This window comes from Cuculus canorus, chromosome 1 (assembly GCF_017976375.1).
Source record: "Cuculus canorus isolate bCucCan1 chromosome 1, bCucCan1.pri, whole genome shotgun sequence".
Taxonomy (NCBI): Eukaryota; Metazoa; Chordata; class Aves; order Cuculiformes; family Cuculidae; genus Cuculus; species Cuculus canorus.
In genome coordinates this window covers 14,415,782-14,437,245 of record NC_071401.1, presented here as the reverse complement: position 1 = coordinate 14,437,245, position 21,464 = coordinate 14,415,782, and the positions used below count along the sequence as shown (strand labels likewise).

Here is a 21,464-nt window from a genome sequence, read left to right as displayed (position 1 = left end):
ATAGGGAAACCAGCTACCTTCTTACCATACTTTGGCACTTTCTGTAGAGTGTGGAGCAGATGCATTGAAGGACACTCTTCACTTTCCACTGAGATGCACGTCATCAGATTGGTGATCTGGGTTAACAGGACTATCACTGCCATAGATGCCTGATGATCTATGGCTACATGTACTTTAACTCCTCAGGCTGACTCCTTGGCTTCTTGTACCTACAGTTTAGCTTTACAGGAGATTTGTTTCTTTCTGTTCTTCCTCCTCACCCCTTTAAAAAAATAACTGGATCACTGCTAACTCCTAGAATTTCTTCTGCTGTCTTTTAAGATAGCCTTCAGTAATCTTGTACCCTCGGAGTTCCTTCTCACTAAAAAATGTAAAGTTTGCTTATCTCTTCATGCAAGTGCTATAATTTTCACAGACTTATAGTCTCTTTACATACTTTTGCCATCTGGGACAAGGCAATCATCCCCACTAACTGCATCTTTCCATTTCACAAATAGATTTACTTCATTTCACCCAACTTTTCATAATTGCATTGTTTTTATAATAAAAGAGCTCTAGATATTTGATTTATGAGTTAATTTTTAAATAAATACTAAATGGGAGGTGATTCACTACATGATAATCTTACACGTTAAATGTGATATGAATGTATAATGAGACACAGACCGAGAAAATGAAGCCATAATCAGTTCTGAAAATTAGGTTAGAAGAATAATGACTTTAAAAGAGTTTTACAATGAAAAAAGATAAAAGGTTGGCAAGACAACAAACATTAATAGATGTGATGGCAAATAAGAAGAAGATTAGGGCATAGGCTAGCAAAAAATTATAGGGCAGCCCATCAGTACCAGCACTAGAGAAGACTGCCCTGTGGAATAAGACATGAAACAGAATCAGAAAGTCCTGGTTTCAATTCTTTTTCTGCTTCTCTCTTGCAACATTTCTCAACTTCATTTTTGCTTTCCTTTAATTACTACTTTATTTCTCCAGCTTGTAAAAGACTCTCTCTTTAGGGGTTTGAACATATCTTAGCTCAATTTTTGTTTTTTCATGATCTGCTGTTTAGAAAAATCACCAATCTTGTTTTGAAATCTCACATTCATTATTTCCAACACAATTTGAGCTTACTGTTCAGCATCTGTACTGTTTAGTTTGAATTTTGCTAATATCGTAGCTATTGGACCATTTTTGTACTCTGGCCTATTAAACAGTCTTGAGATATTATGTGACATTTCACTGAGTCAGTTAATTAAGATAACAATGAAAACCAAAAAAATCTCCACTCTAAAGCCATTCTATATCATGTGTTTGGAGAAGAAGCATGATGTAGCAGTTAGTGCAAAGAGATAGACATCTCTACATGGCAAGTCATCATACTGACTTAGGACTGAACTATTTGGAATTGATGTACTGTGGGAGGGACTTAAAACTTTGAATTAGAGTGGATAATTGAGTTTTAAAATGGTGAGCACAAGGTGTGATCAATCCTGCCTTTGCAGGAGGTAGGAGCTCACTTGTTCAAAAATATTTTGGGAACGAATAACACATAGATTCGAAATGTCTGAAAAAAAAACCAAATTAAGGATTGGAAAAAACCTCCTGATGTGTAACAAAAGAAATCTAGCTGTCAAATTTTTGAATTTAGACTTACTCTGTGATAGTTTTTATAGTAGTAGATTAGGAGATAGATACAGATTATACTATAAGGTAAATAACTTTGACATGTCTGAATTTATAAATATACAATATGATTGAATGCCATGCTTTCTGAGACTTCCATGTTGCTATCAGTTTGCAAGTAAATTGAATCCAAGTGAATTATTTTGATGGATTGTACCAGATCTTGACAGATGGCAACATAGCTGAGATAAATTTCAAATTTTAAAACCTAATCACACATATGACAGGCTAATAGTTCAAGATACCTTAGAAGAAGAAAGAAGTGGGGTGGGAGAGATATCAATGTATTCTGCAATTTTAGGTAAATTAAAGCAGAAGTTGTTAACTTTTAAAATGAGTAATTGCTATTGATTTTCACTACTGACATAGTGGGCTTTACATGTTTCTTTTGTCCAGCTATCAGTTCTCATTTCTGCCTTACTGTCACTTTCAAGAGGGTCCCTTCAGCCCATGCCTTGATACTATCTGAGTATTTGACAAATGTGCCTCTGATCATCACTGTGGGTGACACATGATATTTCACACCCCTGCATCTGTCTTTTTCTGAAGGGTGTTACAGTGCTGAGTAGGTGTAAACTAAGTATAGAGTTAGCTGGCTAGCTTTTATCAGTGTTGTAAGCCTCCTCTTCTAAAAATTTTCTATGATATCTCGCTCTAGTGATCCCAAGCTTTCTAAGTAATGTGGGTGCCATTAGAATTATCATTTTTTCCTCTCTGTCTCTTAAAGCTGACCACAATTTTTGTAAAATTATATAGGGAGAAGAACTTTTTATGTATCGAGAGGTTTGGGCATTGGATATTTTTTGTAGGTTTTCACTCTGATTATAAATGGTAGTAACATTTCTAATAGTATTTGCCAGGGGCATTTAAAGAAAGACTTCTAGACATTTAAGTCCAAAGAATGTGTCTTTAAAAAATCCCTTCCAAATGACTTTATTATGGAAGTTTCGTGTTTGAATTCTTTCAGTTCCAGTTTTGTGATAAATCCTAAAAGACCACTGGGAAATCACACTTACACTTTCAATCACTGGAAAAAATACTTTCATAGTTCTAATTTCCTCAGACTTGTTGCAGAAAATGGAAGACATAATTGATTTGCCATGGCTATACATATACTTCTTTGTTTCTAACTGTTTTCCTGGTGTCACTTGCCCTTCCTTTGCTCCTCTGGGTACTATGGTTGGTGATGTTATGCTGGTAGGTAGGAATGTTACAAACAGCTGTCAACATTTGGAATTCGTCACCAGAAGGAATATGGTGACCATATTGATAGTTTCTTCTTTGTCCCTGCAGCAGCCAGTTAGGGACGTTTTTATATGTTTGGTAATTAGTTCTTTCATTATTTCTTTTCTTTATATTGAAGCTTCACAATATGTCTGAATTTGCTATATGTGGTCCTTTTAATGTACATTAGGTACTATTTCATTATTTTTCTTATTACCAGTAAAGTCTGTTTTTCCCAGATCCAGGCAATTTTTTTTAAATGACCTTTCCTGAGTTGTTTCTAGTGTGAAGTCTGCAGTGCCAGCCTGTGCCCCATCTCTAATCATTCCGTGCCTGCACTCCTCTATGCTCCATCCTATGTTTCCACTTCTGAGGGGCTCTGCTATTTTGTGCCAGGTCTCTGTTTCTGTACCTCATCTAACACATCTACCACATCATTGTGTTAGACAGAAATATCTCAATCCACACAGAATAACTACTTGTTAGTACCATCTACATAAAACTGCAGTTATACCACACAAAGATAACAAAAGTAAAGTAAATCAACAACAGACACCTGATCAAAGAAACTGCTGTTACAACTAAATGAAGTTGTACAGATTGCAGACAGGTCAAGAAAGGTCTGGACAGAGCAAGCCTGACATGCCTCAGTCCTGAGGCCCTGCAGACTCAGTGCAAAACATCTGGGCTGCTGTTGGCCAGAGCCTTGCAGTATCACATTGATACACGGTAACACTATTCCACATGGACATTATACAGACCCCTATCTTGACAACTCAGAATTTTCAAAGGAAAGCATAATTTCCTTTGGCCAAAATCCAAGCTTGCTTATGAATGGATACCTTGTCTGTGTAAAATGAGTGAAAATATCAACCGATCTTATGACACAGGTATGTTTTTATGATGCAAAACTCTCCATGTGACAAAATTGCTTCAGCTAGTACGTTGAATTTCTTTACTGGAAAGATGAAAAGCTCTTCTAAACCTTTACCGTTGGGTTTTTGCAAGAATGATGTCTTGGTGGGGAATTAATCATAAAAAGGAGGAAGGCAGATGTTTGTGTCAAAGAACTGTTTGGATATGAAATAGGATAATTTAGTCACACTGCTCCTTGTGCTGCTGAGATGTGTACGTTTTTGTGAACCCTATTGAGTCACAAGGATAATTCTTGTGATGGAAGTACCCAGATGTAACTTTGTGTTAGAGGTATAATAACTAAAGAGAAAAGTTTTGTGCTCTGCCATTTTTGAGGTATACAGAGCACTCTATTCCTGTGCTCCTTGAAGTATATGACAGTTCTTATGCTGATTTTACTCTTCTATATTTAGCTGTATAGACTTCTATTTGACAGGTCTTCATCAAATAAATAATACCTAAAATTTTTAAATTTTACTATTATTATTTTTAATTTTGGCCTCAGTCCAGCCAGTTTTCACCTTTTTAATCTGTGGACTCATTAATTTGAGCAGAAAATTGTCTCAGTCGGTGAGGCACTTGATAATTTGGAAGCAAGTGACAGGCACAGCAATCAATTAAGCCTAAGTTATCTTTACATCTATCATACTAAATGTGCACAACTGAGCTTCATAGAATCGTAGAATGGTTTCGGTTAGAAGACATTATTAAAGGTCACGTCCAGCTTTTCATCCACCAGTAACCTCATGTCCTTGACAGGGTAAGTAGTAGGTAGGTAGATAGGTAGGTAGTTAGTAGTCCTTCTCTCCATCCCTTCATCCCCCAGCCTGTATTGATACAGGGGTTTTCCCCAATCCATGTGCAGGACGTTGCACTTGGCCTTGTTGAACATCATGAAGGTCATGTGGCCACATTTCTCAAGCTTGTTCAGGACTTCTTTATTTTGTCCTTACTTTTTTGGCTTCCTTTTTCTATTTTGTTGTACTCATTTTATATTTGGAATGTGATTTTTCCCTCTCCAAGCTGCTTTTATTTCCAGGCATAGTTTTTCTTAATAACATCTGCCATTGTTATAAAGAGAGGAAGGATGTGAAATACATAATTCGTTAATTAATGGAGGCTTTGTCTGTCAAATATTTAATAGTAACAAATAAATGGAATCTGACCAAATGTCACAGAGTTTGTACTGTTTCTCTAATGGCTTACATCTGCCATAACTAGTTATTAGCTGACCTTCAGAAAAATGGGGAATATATTATATAAAATATTTGTATTTTAAAATATTGGCCAATTATAAAGGGTGGGTGATCACCGCACCCAGGGTAAACACATAGGCTCAGTGAGAGGTGGGCTAATTTTTCTGAAAGAGAGCACTTAATCTAGGATGTCGTTTTGTAGGCAAGTGGATGGGAATGCCATATGCTGGGAGCATATGCTGTTCAGCCTTCAGCATAGGAATTTGAGAGGTTAACTGCAGATGGTAGGTGGACAGGCAAATGGAGAGATGGGTGGATGGAGGGACAGGTGGATAGAGGGATAGGTGGATGCGTGGACGAATGTCTAATGTCCATTCACTGAAAAGAGTTATTTTCTCAACACTTCCCAGTGTTCTTGATAATCAGGGAAGGCAGATCACTTACATCTTTCCACTGATTTTAACAGCTTGACCCAGGAGAGAGTCAGAATCTTGCAGGAATCTTGCTCTCTCTTAACTATGTGATTGTATCCTGAACCATCCAAGTCAATGGCTGTTTTATTAGGTAGAAGCTTGGGATCTGAGTGTTCTTGAGCTGTTCTCCCCAGGTAAATCATATTTTTTTCACTTCTAGCATTCTTAACCCAGATCTGTATTTCACCCACTTACCTATTCACATTGGTTCCTCTGCTGAGACTGTAGGACAGAATATGTAGTGGTTTTGTCCGAAGGAGTTGGCTTATGGCTGTGATATAGTTATCATCACATTATCTCTTGCTTTAATGTATACATAAAAATGTGTTAACATATTTGCACTGTTCATCTGAAGACTATAAATTTTATGGAGCAGAACTTCACTATATCCCTCCTGCACGGGCACTCAGAGAAATACTGTAACTACTGAGAAGTCAATGGAAAATTAAATGCTTAGATGTATGTTTTTATTCTTTTTTTCTACCAAAACTAGCCATCAGATCACTTTCTCTCTCCTCCAGCTGTCTACTACACCAACATCTTTTCCAAGAGAAGTTATGCAACATGTTAGAAATCTTTCTTTTCCTGCTTATTAGCTTGGTAAGATTGGAGTCATCCACCCATGCAGAGAAGGTAAAAGAAAGATGCCTAAAACTGTAATTCTCAAGTTACTTGTTTTCCTTTTTTTTCTACACTGTTGCTTTACATTCCCAGATTTGCAGTCAGGTAAAGTGAACTTCAAATAAAGAAAACTATGTATTCTCAGTCAGCTGCACCTATTCCTTCATACCACTCAAAACACATTAGGTATGCTTTTGAGCTCAAGGCATTTGGGGAATAAATGCTGTTTAATCTCTCAGGTTCACTTCTCTTTCTCTGCACCCTTTGCTTGATGGAAATTCCCATGAGTTCTTAATGGAAATTCCTAGAAACCAACTGATCCACATTCTCACACTGAATAACAACTGTCATCTCCCCTGAGTTGCCATTGCATCTGTATATCTCATCAGAATACTGTGCACAGTAGAAAATAGCAAAGATACTCTTCATTGTAATGAGAAATCTAAGTGCATTTATACAAAAGGAGGATGTTAGTAGCAGTATAGATTTTCACATAAAATAAAGAAGAATGGAAAAAGATAACGCAACGGTTACAATTTTGAAGGTAGAGAAAGTTGAGTTAGATGCTTTAAAGAAGTAGGAAAATGTATTTGTTAATGCTTAGTGAATATGCAATAATAATTGGAAATGGAATCTTTTTTTTCCAAGAAATAGAGTTATCAGAAGAAACATCAGCATTTCTCTTCTCCCCATTAACTGCTATAAGCCTGTTTCTTAGACGTCCAACATCTTTTGATCAGGGATTGATTATTTTCTATGATCACTCAGAGCTTTATTAGGGTTTATGTGCTCACCATTTTTTCCTGAAGTATTAGAAGTGACATAATTTTAAAAAACGTTGATATTGGTAGGAATTTCTGCATGTCAGAAATCCGACATTCTATGTTTATTTATTTTATTTATAGTCTTGTCCACTAAATGAATCAAATTATCTAATTGCCTCTCAATCACTAAGGGGTATTCCAAATACCCTTGAAAGTTAAGTAAATACTAAATATCTCCAGTTTGAAAAAGGGAAGCAGAGACAGGGAGATATTAGTAGCTTAAATTTCCATGGTATTAAGCAGGTGCTTTTTAAAGATGAAGTCAATGGGAACAATAGCTTTCAACACTTCTGAAAATCAAGAAATAATGAATTTAATTAAGTCACCAAGTAAGTCAATATCAGAGCTAAGAATATATATAGCTGAGGTTTTGTTAAGTGCCTGTTAGATTTGAAACCTAAATTTTTCTTTCCTTTTTAGTCAGCAATCAGAAATGAGCACTGATTACAATAATTTAAATATGCATGACTATCAAATTAAATACAATATAAGACTATCTGCAGGGTTCGGTTTTTTCACAGGAAAACTGTGATTTAAGTGAGTCTACTGATTTATAAAGTACCAAAAAACAGAGAACAGAAAACCAGTAAAACAAGTGCAGTTGTACCTTCATGTCCCACTCTAGGGAACTAAGAGATCTTAGAAATATCCAGGGAATTACACTGGGCACATGACTCAGATGTAAACAGTTGATACTTTATCTCCTAGGAAATATTCATATTTCAATACCTTAGTAAATATTGTACAGCAGGATCATCTGTTTCTTGGTGTTTTTTCAAGTTATTTTTTTCCATGTCCTGAAAACCAGAATATGCCTTTCCAGTGCACTTGGTATTTTTAATGCTGGGACAAGCCAAGAGTCAGAATTAATCTGCTGTCTGATCCCCCCAAAGTCAAGCTCTTAGTACATTTTAATGGGATGTTGTCTGTGTAAATTTTGCCAATTAATTCTTAATTATTTTACTGCAGTAATGATGAACGCCCTCAGTAGTAGCCCCAATACAATCAAACCTGTGCTGTTAGGCATGGATATATCCCAAATGCAGAGAACTCAAAGTCTAAAGGCAAGACTTAGCTCACCTATGCTAAGCAGCTAAACATAGCCTATAGTACAGAAATGTCCAGTAGTCAAGAAACAGCAATAGACAGTCCCTGGGTGTAGCTGTGATTTGAAGAAGCTTAGTCTGGCTCAGCTCCTTGCTTATGTTTCCGAGTTGTGAATCCAAAGTTAGGACAGATGAGTCTGGGGCTAGTCCTCAAGTATGGTAGATGACTTGCAGGCACAGTGTTACTGTGTTACTTAAAGTTGAAAATGTCCTCAGTAACCCCAAAATGATTATCCTCCCAGAGAAGTTGATTGTCATTGTGTTAAATTGCAATTAAGAAATAATACTAAGCCTTGTCAGTAATTCCTTTGTGCATTGAACGTGATTATATAAAATGTGTTCACCTAATGGTGTGTTTTTATGATATATATATAATTCTGAATATGACAAAGGACTTGCTGAGATCTGAGTGTTGTTATGCCAAACAGAGAAGAACTTAATGACCTAATTACAATATAGTTAAGAGCTGGCATAGTTCTTCACAGAATCTATTCATCACCAGGACCTAAGGAAAGGAGGTTTTAACCCTTCCTAGTGTCTGTCTGTAGGATTGGGATTGGGTTCCAGATTAAGAAACCTAAATGTAGGAATCTGTATATATGCTATAGGGTTAGCGTTCCCTTAGAATCAAAGTAGAAATCTAATCCAGGGATAAATTCTGTTGCCTAAACGTAAACAGCTAGCCTTATTTGAGATACTCCAAAATATGGAACATATCTGCACACATATGAATACGTAGGATTTGCTACAAACCCGTGCCCTTCTGGAACAGGAGATGCCAGATATGTTGAGTTGTAGGTCTTCGGTTCCCATTATGGGAACTAGACACCTATCTCAGCCCATGGACTCCTATGTACATATATCTAAATGTAGATTTTCAAGAGTTTTACCCTATGTCTTTAATTCTGCTCACAAATTTCCACACCTAAGCCTTGCAACTGTAGGTAAATGTACAGCTAAAGGAAAATAAAGGTACCTTTGGGTGTTATTTGTCTAACCAGTGTTTTTCCACATATGTTTTTGTGAAAGGACTCTCTCTGAAATGCCAAACTCTTCCTGCTGTCTATAAAAGGAGTCCAATAGACAACACAAGGACATCTCAATTTATAAGCAACCATATTTGATCAGAACACCAACACAGATGGTAGCAAAGTATCGTATTGAAAGACTAATGCATTTTCAAAATATGAACAACCATTAACTTGGTGGCAGAGGAATTAAAATTATTTTGACATTCATTTATTCATGAAGGAATCCTTTCTAGGCAGGAGGATCTGAAAAATCTGAATCTGAACGGAACTGCAAGATCTGCTACAATACACGAAGTTGTGAGTCCTTAGATCACATAATCATCTAAGAAGACTAAGACAACAACAGAGGTCATATTCAGTTATCAGATTCCAAGCTGTGCAATTTTGCTAAGAACAAACAGAGAGTGGGGGAGCATACACACATAAGCATTTATGCTGATATAAATAAGAGGCAGATGCAAGTTGGATTTTAATTTTCTTTCCTTATATCTCTTTCTAAAAGATTTGTATTATGTGTATTTTATCTGTGCAACTCAGAAGTTACTTTTACTACTTTCAGAGAGCGATAATTTCGGTGTTGATAAAGAAAATCAGGTTTAAGATAGAACTTTATTGTGACTGGAACAGCTTTATGATAGGCAGCGTTACACTGAGGTACCCAAAGAAGGCACCATGAATGTATGTTTGCTTTAGCTAATGACACTGTCTGTTTTCATTGCATGCCCTTCTAGAAGTCCTCCATCACCAATGGACAGCAATAGGAAACAGACCACTGATCCATAGTGCTGGATAAATATTACACTGTTTTGATTTATTTCCCCAGAATAACTGCAGTCTTATTAGATTCTTCAAATAGGGTAACAATAATAGGGTAATAATATTGCACTGTCTTTTTAACTGCAAATGAATAAACTGAGATGTTTTCAGGAATATTTAAATGAAAACAGTGAACTGTACCCAGATTGGCAATGTAAAATGGAACAACACACAAACCCCCCCTTCTGAAAATCTTAGAACAGTTTCAGTCAGAACAGGCCTTAAAGATTATCTAGTTACAAACCTGCCTGTGATGGGCAGGGAGAGATTCCACTGGATCAGGTTGCTCAAAATCTCATTGACTCTAGTCCTGAACATCTCCAGGATTGGGGCATCTGTAACTTCTCTGGGCAACCTCCAGTTCCTCACCAAGTTTGCAGTAAAAGAATTTCTTCCTAGTATCTAATCTAAATCTACTCTCTTTCAGCTTAAAACTCTTCCCCCTCATTCTATCACTGCACTTCCTGATAAAGAGCCCCTCCCCATCTTTCCTGTAGGCCCCCTTTAAATACTGGAATGCTGCTATAAGGTCCCCCAGAGTCTTTCCTTCTCTAGGCTAAACAGTCCTAACTCTCTCAGCCTGTCCTCATACAGAAGGTGCTCCAGCTCTCTGGTTATCTTTGTAGCCCTCCTCTGGACGTGTTCTAACTCATCCATGTCCTTCTTTCTTTGAAAAGCAGGCCTTTAAAGTGTAAGACTGCTTTTGGAAATATATAGCTTCACAATGTCTTTTTACTGTTATCAGGCTTGTATTATTCTACTACGTTTCCCAGCACTGACAATGAAAGCTAAACACTATTTTTCATTCCTACTTTTCCAGTGAGTTAGCTTTGTTGTTTCTTACTCCCTTTTTTTTCCTATCTGTCTGTGAAGGATTGGATTTGAAGAGATTCCATAATAATATGGTACTTTTTACTCTTTCAAGGTTAGAAATGAAAGGCGTTACTACCTCAGTCTTTTTCTCACAGGAGTGCATTTAGCATTCAGAATAGCAGACTCCTGGTTCAGATGCGTCCACTCAGGGAGGCACATACACAGGCAGTTACCCACACACATTTATGTATGTTCCATAACTGTGTGGCTGCATCTTGCTTTTGTGGGTGGATAATAAGATGTATATCTGTTCACTGAAATCCAAACTGACTCTTTGGTTTGTGAAAGAGGAGGTAAAAATTGTGCTGTCATCACTAAATATTCTTCTTTGTCTCTGTTCCTACCAGAACCTACACTCAAAAAAGTACAAAGAAATAGAAGTCTGTTTCGAAAGATTGAAATATTTTTTTCCTAAATCTCTTAGCACCAACTTTCATGCAATATTCCAATCTGCCAGACTCACCATGAGCAGCAATCCTACTGTAATCCAGCACACACAAAACCAAATGTTATACTTGCCAAGGCATCTTCACAGCCATTGCAATTAGTACTCCTACAATACAACCAGCAAAATCCATCATTCATATACTTTTACCCCAGAATTTGATATGCATCATGCAGTGCACAAAATGTCCTCCTAGAAATTGTGTGGGTGACACTTAACAACCACTATACATGAGAAAGAACATCAATGGAAAAGCATTTTCCACAAAATAACTACTTCCTAGTGCAACAGAAACCAAAAAAATAACTTCTAAAGACATGCCTAGAAAAGGAATTCATAACGACTTGACTATAAGAATTATGGTCTCAGCAGAAACACCAGAAATGGAGTTCATTACAGTCTTTTTCTCTGCTCCCTTGCTGATTTACAATCCCTAATGACGTTTCTTTTTCTCACTGTTCCTGTTCCCTCTTCCCCTGCCAATATCCTAGAGCTACTAACCATCCTCTTTTGTTTAACTGATTAGTATAATGAAGCTGGACTAACAGCAGTTGTGTTCTGTCTATCTTGCATTTTGTTGCTTCTTATCACACTGGATGAAGACAGTCCACTCTTCCCAGCTAATTCACTTGGGAATCAAAAAAGATAAACTTTCTCCTAAAACCATTCTTTCTGCAAAATCATTTTCACATTGTGATAAGGCACTTTCCTTCTTGCTGTTTAAATAAGTAGAGTTGTTTTCTTTTAAAGTGCAGTCAGTGCGGAAGGCAAAAATCTGACTACTTTCGGCATCGAGGGAGTATGAACTTCAGGAGGGCCCTTCTTCAATGGAAACAATGAAACTTATCTGTAAGTGCAGAATGGAAATCATGTCCTACAAAAGCTGATTGTCCCTTGGGGAGAAAAGAACTGTCTATAGAGTGAAGTACGATTGTTTGGCTTATTCTGAAGGTATGTTTGACTGGTTTGATCTCATCAGTTTGAATGGAATTAGCGGGGAGAGATGCATACAATACTGTCTGTCCATACAGACCTTCATGGTTCACCGAGGCTTAACAAGGGATGGCAAACAGTTGCTATTTCATTGGGACTCAGAGCACCTGAGTTCAAGCCTCTGTTCTGCCATGCCTCTGAGAAGTGTTTAGGATGGCATTCAACAAATCATTAAGCACTGATGATCCCAAGAACTAAAATTCATCTCCCATTTCCACTGACATTTCAGTTATCTAATGAAGCCGTCTTTCAAAAACAAGTAGTACTGAGTGGCTTACATCTACATTTTTCAAGACTTGGCTTGGTACAGCAGATTGGCCATGACTTCACTTTGTAGGGACTGAGGGACATCCTTTTGGAGCCTTTAAGTATTAGAAGTTTTTTATTTGTTTGTTTGATTGTTTGTTTGATTGTTTAGACTGAAAATATATAATTAACAGCATTAAAATATTTTCATACCCCACCTGGCAAAACTGTTGCATGAACTGAGGTCACACACTGTCAGGGAAAGTGGAAATGCTGGAGGGAGCAAAGCCTGCTGGGACTCTTGGGACTGAGAACTGCATGGGAATGCAGGAGCCAAATCAGATGTGAACAGATCCATTTTGCCTGCAAAAAATTTATTCAATGATAAATAACCTGAGCAAAATTTTCTGGACTGCACCTTGGGATCAGCTGAGAACATTCACTCCAGAGGGTAGCTCAGGAGTGAACAAATGTGCATTCTGTCTCAAAGATCAATGGAGATATCCAGACATCTAAACTGAAAGCAAAAGGTGAAGAGTCATCTCCTTCCACCAAGTTTGGGTGTTTAAAATAAATCGAGGTGGTCTATCTCTCCCCATCAACTGTTTAAAAAGTGTAGACAGGTATTAAAGGAAGTTTCATTTGTATGAGCTGTGCACAATGATATGGCTAAATCATAGAGTTCAGTATACTAGTAAATTAAATTTTCTTGGGAATATTTCCTGGCTTTGAGGCCAACTGGCATTTCATTGAAGTGGTTTGTATTCATCTTGTTAAACTCTCACACTCTCCAAAACAGGCATCCAAATCAATTAATGGGAATACTGCCTGGCATGTGTTCATGTCAAGAGTGGGTCTGAGTCTCTCTTGGAAAATGCTAAATGGCATGGGAACAAACATAAGTGTTTAGTATTAGAAATAATTGAATTGCCTTTGATTTATTAGTGTGAGTGAAGTCTAGGTATCTAAAATGTAGATGCAGGTAATGCACCTATGGAATCTCACAGAAATCTCTCTGTAGTGGGCAAGTCCAGGAAAGAGATTAAAAAAGGAACTTGATTTTCTGCCTGCACTGAACCTGTACCCATCACTAAACACTGTCTAATTGGGCTAAGTTGGTCTCCCATGTATGTCTCTCCTGCAGACTTGACAAGATCACTGTGGATCCACTACGATCTTTATATTTGGCTCCCTTTCTGTAGAAGTCATGGTGTGGAGAAGATGAGAGTAGATGGTTAGGTCTGCCTAACCCGGAGTCAGGATGTAGTTGATCGTGAACCTAGGTCAAGGAGTGCACTAATGTTTCTATTCACACACACAGTTTATGTATAGTGGCTGATGTAAAGCTCAAGGAATAAAATTCCTGTGATCTGGCAAACTTGGAAACACTGAAAAACACAGGGTTCAATGAAATTATCATCCTTTGGTTGACCATCAGTACAATGCGTTTAACAGAACTTTTCCATTTTTAGTTATACGTGGAGGTCCTATAGCAGTGTAACTACTTCAGCACTGTGGATTTTTTCTAGGAAGAAAAAGTACTAGATATTACCAACAAGGTCCCAATAATTCAGTCTCACTTTCTGGCTAATGTTGAGATGGGAAAAACAGCATTAAAAATTCAGAATATTCTGACTGCCACCAAGCCAAATCTGACAGCATTAAATTCCAGATTCTTCTGAAGTCGAATGATACAGCCTTTAAGTCTTTGATCATTGCTTTGATTCAAAGGACATTACTAGGTGACTGCTTTTCCATGCAAATACTCTCTACCTATAAGCTTCCAGACTGGAAAGAAATATGAGGGGGAGGAAGATATTTTCAGAAAAAAACCCTCCCTATGGCTCTTGTTGCTTGGCAACCACTGCCTTTGCTTCTGCATTAAGAAAAATAGCATCCTTTGGAGTTCAACTCTCAAGCCTGACTTGAAGGAAAAACAAGCGGGAAATAAGAAATTGCAAGCCAGGTTTCACTCTGAATGTGAGGCTAGGAGTAATTGCAGAGTCACAGTTCATCCATGCCATCCAGCCAAAGGAAATAGAAAAGGCAGGCAAGAAAGAGTGAGGATTCAGAACCTCTCTGGTTGATCATGGGAAGGGATATTTACAGAGTCCTGAAAAAGATGTAAAGGTGTAGTAGACTTCATGTTGTGAGAGACCAAAAGACCTCAAGCTGTTTCATACATCAGAAAGAAGATAGAATGAGTAACTGCACTGTAGTAGATAAGTAAATGAATGAGGAAAAGTGTCTTCTATAAAAGGACTTTTCTGTGCAAGAGAGAAACATGTCATGAGAAACAGTTCCAATGCCAGATGAAGACAGACATGTTTATGTTCAAACCAGGTACACATTTTTAATGATGGCAGTTAAGCACCAAAGAAATCTGTCCAGGGAGTATTGTACTCTTTATCCCTTGAAGTCTTCAGGTTGAGATGGCTGCTGTTTGGAAAACACACCTTGGCCAAATACATTAAAAACAAGGGAAACAATCTGGAAAGAAATGTTACATTATACCGAAGGGGTTGATAGGGCTTCACTGTATGTTTATCTTGAGACTTACAAAAAATGGTTGGAATTTTCCCTCAGTTAATGTGTGCAAGAAGTGGACTTTCCTCTACATCACCTAGAGCAGCCTGACATTATGACTTCACCTCTGAAATACGAGGAATAACATACTTTGAATTTATTGGTTTATGTCATACAGTAGAATTTTAAACTTACACGGGTAATAAAGTGACAGATGGCGCAGCCCTAAGAAGTTTCTAGGAAAATTTCCATTCCATAAGAAAGTGATAAATAGCTCTGTAAAATTTATCCCCATTCTGTTTTACTTATAATAGCTCATAGCTCTTTTGTGTGAGATTGTTTAGTTTTTAGCCGTATGAAAAAAGCCCTTTGAAAAGCCCATTTAAAGCCCTTACAGACAACCACTTGAACTTGACTGGGACACAGCTCACCGGAAAATGATTCAAAGGAAGTCAAAGGAAGAAAAATCTCCTTATCCATAAGAAACTCAAAACTCCAGAATATATTCAGTTTATTGGCTTTTGTGGCCAGTGGCCATTGTGTGATTCTAACCACAATTAGCAGAAGCTGCAGCTCATATTAAAACAGCATAGTATGCTTTCACACCAAAAGCTTGTGAAGAAACTCATAACTCAATCCTAATGTAATTTCCATAGTTTCTGTATTGTTGTGGTATAATCCTAGTAGGTGGCTGAGCACCATGCAGCTGCCTGCTCACCTCATGACCACCCCCTATGGGATGAGGGAGAGGATTGGAAGGGTAAGAGTACTCATGGGGTGAGATAAATAGTCATGAGCTGAGGTAAAGAAAAGCTGCATGTGCAAGCAAAGCAAAATTATGAATTCATTTGCTGCTTCCCATTGGCAGGCAGGTATTCGACCATTTCCAGGAAAGCAGGGCTCCAGCACACCTAACAGTTACTTAGGAAGACAAACATCAGAAGTCCTGTTCCTCTTTCTTTTCCACAGCTTTTATTACTAATCATGATGCCATGTGGTATGGAATATCAACTTGATCAGTCTGGGTACCTATCCCAGCTGTGTACCATTCCAGCTTCTTGTGCAACCCCAGACTGCTCGCTGACAGTGTGGGATGAAGAGCACAAACTGTTCAGTAATAACTAAATCATTCCTGAGTTATCAACGTTATTTTCATCACAAAGTCAAAGCTTGTCACTATACAAACTGTGAAGAAAATTAACTGTTATCTCAGTCAAAACCAGTACACGTATATACTCGTCAGGATTTAACACACAAACTGTAGTTTAATTTTCAAAATGTCATGTAAGACTATTAACTCGCACCGATGAGGTGCGTTTGACAAAGTTAGATGAAAAGGAAGACTTAATTTAATGAAGTTCTATCTTAAAAAAGAAGAAAATAAATGATTCTACTGACAGAAGATGACCTGAGAGTGGCAATTTTGACAGACGAGGTAGGGACTTTAAATTGTCAGTCTGCCTAATTCCTCTATTACGATTGTTTCAGTCCATTCCTGCCATTGTAGGAGTGAAGGTCAGTCAGTCTGGAAATTAGTTCTAAGTCACAAATAATCCCTCTGAACTCAAACATGAAATATCGATGTCAGTTTAGACACCTAAATTAGGCAGTACAAATCTAGACTTACGTCATATTTAGAGAAAATGCAAAAATGTACTTGGAAAATAAGCCAATTGTACACTTATAAAAATTTACAACAATAAAAACATTTTGTCTGTAATAGATTATTTCTTGGTTTCAAGGTTATCACTCAAGTTGGCTTTCATTATTCCAGGTAAACCACATGTTTTTTGTTTGGCTTATTGCAAATCTGAATTAGATTTAGCACGAATTGCAGCTGGCATTCACAGAAAAAAGATACTTACCAAAATGTTGCAAAATATCAAAACAGTTCAAAATCACTGTGTATTCAAACACTTTACAAGTTTGCTTTAACCAATAAAGTGTCAGCTCCTGAAAGTTTATTTCAGACTGGAATCTGTTGTATGCGACAGGAATCTGGCCCAATTCCATGACTCGTAGATAAGAATATAACAGCAGCAACTGGTGGAAATGGTGTTAGCCCATCTGTCTGCTGATGACTGTTTTACTTCTCCAGTTATGACCAAACCCCACATATTAGTCCTACTACAGCTGTGATGAATCAATGTAGAGACTGACATTATGAGAGCACAATCTAAGACGACATCCGGCCCAAATGTGTCCTCAAGCCTGAAGCAACGACGATGGAGAAACAGGATTTATGTTCTAATAGGAAGGGGAGTAGAATACAAGGATTGCCCTGGTCATAAAAGCACTCTAAACACTTTACTATAAAGATCTACTCACTTTCTTAACTGCCTTGAGGCACAGAGGTATTTAATTACACCATACAAAACAGAACAGCTTTGATATGACAGCAAAAGAGAGTTTCTCTCTAGTTTACACTGAACCTGGTGATTGCATTAATTACCCTAGGGGAGAAAATAGTTTCTAGCTTCTGAGATGACTGTTCTAATGACAGGTTGTTTTGTAAAAGGTGGACACCTCTTCTTCATCTGATATGGGTTTGGTTGGTTGATAGTCCCCAGCACAGTGTATAGTATCCACGTAGTTGAAATGTTGGGGAGATGGTCATTGCCTGGGTTGTGGCTCCCAGTAGGGTTGGCTCTCCAGCACCCTCAGGCACTGACAATCCCGGGCTGAAGCAGAACTGCAGAAAACTTTATTCCTGGCCTGTTGGTGCTGCAGCATGAACTAGCAGCTGAGTGACTGGAGTCTGACAAAATCAGTTTTGGACTTTGTTACACACAAAGATTCTTAGTTACGACACAGGCATTTGAATCCTTAATGGATTTAGCTCTAGGTGAATATTTCATGAAAATAATGCTTGAAAGAGTCCTGAACTGCTCTCATTATTTCTGCTGTATCATTTGAGTAGTGGGGAAAAAAAGGAAGATGATTGTAAATTATAAAAATGATAGCACCATCAGGCATTTCCAATTCTGGATTCAAAACATGAGAAAAAAACATGATAAGTAACTTTTAGAAATTAAGTATAAGAATTACAATGTATTTTGAAAGTAGATGTGGTTTAGAAGGTGTGTTAAGTCTATAAAATGATTATTATTAATAGTCTTTCTGTTGGTCCTGTGGTTCAGTCCCTACTCAAAGCAGGGCCAACTGGATCAGGATTTTCAGGACCTTGCCTTGTCAAGCTTTAAATATAGCCAAAAATGGAAATTCAACCACCTGTCTGGGCAACTTTTCCTAGTACTTGGTAAATAGATAAACAAGCACCCCTGACACTAATTGCCCATGTTCCCACTTGTGTCTGTTGTCTTGCAGAGTTTCCCCATGCATCTTTGTGAATGGTTTTGTTACATTTGTCTTCCCATCAGGTAACTAAAATTGCACCAGGCAGGTTTAGACTGGATATTAGAAAAGATTTCTTTACCAAAAGGTTTGTCAAGCATTGGGACAGGCTGCCCAAGGAAGCAGTGAAGTCACCACCCTGGAAATATTTATAGACATGGTTTAGCAGTAAACTTATCAGTGATAGCTGTCATTGGAAGTAAGGAAGGGCATTCCCTACCCTGCTCCTTCCCTGCTGCACATAAAGACCTGTCTACGAGTTGTCTTCTTAGCCTTCAGGGAAGAAGAGCTAAGCTGTCAAAGATTGGACTAGTTGGAAAAAGACAGTAAGCATGATAAATATAGCACAAGCTAGTCTCAGATGTAAGGAAATGGCTCAGGAAGACACATGGATGCTGAGATGTAGCCTAACAGAGACATTCAGGCCCAGCACATCTTTGTTAAATTCACTGATAAAATCTTTTTGGAATAGACTGAGATTACCAAGTTTCGAGTGAAGAAGACCAAGCAAAAACTGTATCAAGATTTGGGACCAATGTGGGTTCAGACTTACTGTTTACGGCATTTCGTGTTTATAGTGCTCTGGTATTGGCTCAGTAAGTGGTAACATCATTCATATATAGTGACTTGCAGCAGTCCTCTTCTGAATAGTCCGGTAATTTCACAAAATTTGGAGAAGGAGGCAGAATAATTTGGACTGGGTAGAAAACCAAGGGCTCTTCACCTGCCACTAAAGAGGGAATAAAAGGATGACTTAATGGACTGTGGTGTCTTAAACATATACCTTGAGTATGAAGTACAAGCAAAATCTGCAGGTGTCAGTGGCTGAAGATTGTAGCTGCTATAGTCACATTACCATTTGGGTGTATCTACAAGTAAAACTGCTTCAGCTTTATTTAGATATCAACAAATCCATTCATGGGCCTTAATTGGTTTTTATGAACCTACAAAGTATCTCAGAAGTTCACAAGTCCAGAAGATTTGCCCACCTCTAATATGGCTTTGAATAATTGGAAAAAATTAGATTGGCTTTATTTTGCAGAAGAAGAAACCACACTGGCTGTTCTTAGAATTGCTTTTCAAGTATTTCCTTTTGATCTCAATGTTTTCCAATTCATGTCAATTAATGTCAAAATGACTGCTTTCTATTTTCCCACCATTTCTTAAAGACTTTCATAATAACCGTCAGTGGACTGTAATATCTTGACTGCCCACACCTGCCCAACCTTACAAACTTCTATGGCTTAGACAGAATCAAGACTTTAAAGATACTTATTTGTTCCTAAAGCAATGGAGAAGCAAATTAATTTTCAGTATTTTTGTAATGACAATAAGAAAGGTGGTACAAGAGGAAAGCCAAGTTCCTTTTTCTTGGGAAATTAAACAATAGCTTGAAACTCCAATATCAATGAAATTATACCTTGACTAAATGCTTTTTCTGTGTTACAACAGCACACAACAGTACAAATACACAAAAAAGATCCAAAAAGATGGTTTTAGACAACACCTTGAGGAGACTGCATAGAAATACTTACATGATTTTGATTGGTAGTCTGTACCTTTAAGAAAGAAGAAACATTTTCCTCTTCATTTGCCTGTCTTTACTGGTAAACAAAAGTGATGGGCCTGCTTAGACTTGAGTGCAGGATGGGGAATGACTTTCTGTCAGAAGCCATAGAAAATCATCTTTTGCTGTGCCACTTTTATTATTATTATTTTGAAAATTACCTCATATTCTAGGAAAAGGAGTGTCTTTGGACTGGAACTATAAGTTCTAAGAAGCTGCAGAAGAGGACTTTTTCTAACTTCATTTCATGTTGCAGGAAGTTTTGGGTTTATTCATTCTTAGAAAAAATAAAGATTAATAGCAAAGTGTCTAATAGAAAAGGAGAGGAAACTAAACCTTACATTTTGTGGCCTCAGAAATATGCCTTTGCTATAGATGGTTGATGGCAGTCCTAGCATCATGCCATTCAAGAAGCTGATGAAAAACTAAAAAACAAACCTAATTTCTCACAAAACTTGTAGCCCACTTGTAGAACTCATTATCATGTGTTATTGCTGAAGTTAAAAGCCAGGGAATAGTAAGGTGGTTTAAAAAACCCACCTTTTTTCAGGATTACAAAGTTATTCAGAATTATAGTAATGAACATTAGCAGCAATAGCTTCAGCGGCTTTTTAAAGGTAGGATTCTGCAGGAAAAAGGCAACGTGGGAATAAGCACATAGGTGTTAAAAGAGGCACATTTTTAACTTTAGAGAGCAAAATGTCCTTGTGCTCTCCACTGCTGGTTGCCTGCAGAGTATCTTGCCACAGCTGGCCACAGCCTCTGTAAAACAGAGGATATTGGGTCAGCAACATAGCTACTCTGATGATAATTCTTGAATTATGTATGTAATGGAAGATGTAAAAAAAACTGATACGCAAAACTCACACCAACCTCCTGCTGAGAGGTGCAGGAGTTTAATGGGATTCTTTATTGGCATGAAAACAATTATATCAATGGAAAAAACTCCTTCCATCACCTTTCCAAACTCTACAAAACTGCATCTTAAATCAGGTAAAAATTTTCTCCTAAATCAGGAATGACTGGAAGTAGCACATGCAGCCCTGTGGACAGAAAAAGGACAGAGTATTTGCCCAGTTAATTCTTTTTTGCTGTGACAGGTGTTTTGCTGTGATGGGTGTTTTGCTGTGACAGATATGCGGCATTTCAGACTCAGAAAGACTCCAATCAGACATAAATAATTTGAGAGGAAAATGCATTACAATTATCCCCTTACCTATTATAAATACTGTGGACATAGGTTCCTAAAATGATATCCTGTTCTGATATTCCTTAAATTACAATAATATTCAAGGTTGTAAGAAGTCGATGGATCAAATATCATGATTTCCTGAACCCTCAATTCTGATTAATATTTTGCAGGCTGACAACATGAAGTATGAGTCAAAGTAATACTCCAAGGTCATTTTTTGCTGCATGAAGTAACTTATTTGAAGTGTCATGCTGATTAGGAATATCTAACTGAAAACACATGCTCATTCCCTGCGCTTATGAATATGTGACTTATTAGCTTGAAAGACAGCTTTCTGCCTTTGTCAAACAGATCTTGTCAGAAGAGACAAAAGACATAGGAG

At 37.5% G+C, this 21,464-nt stretch overlaps 1 long non-coding RNA gene across 6 annotated transcripts in view; it reads left to right on the top strand.

The window, feature by feature from the left end:
* The window catches only part of LOC128850928 (uncharacterized), a 62,768-nt gene that overhangs the window by 7,883 nt on the left and 33,421 nt on the right, over positions 1-21,464 (top strand). For all 6 annotated transcript variants that reach the window (XR_008448170.1, XR_008448169.1, XR_008448171.1 and 3 more), the window contains exons 3-4: positions 6,010-6,121; positions 11,955-12,053. This is a non-coding gene — a long non-coding RNA (uncharacterized LOC128850928). The remainder of the gene's footprint in view (positions 1-6,009; positions 6,122-11,954; positions 12,054-21,464) is intronic.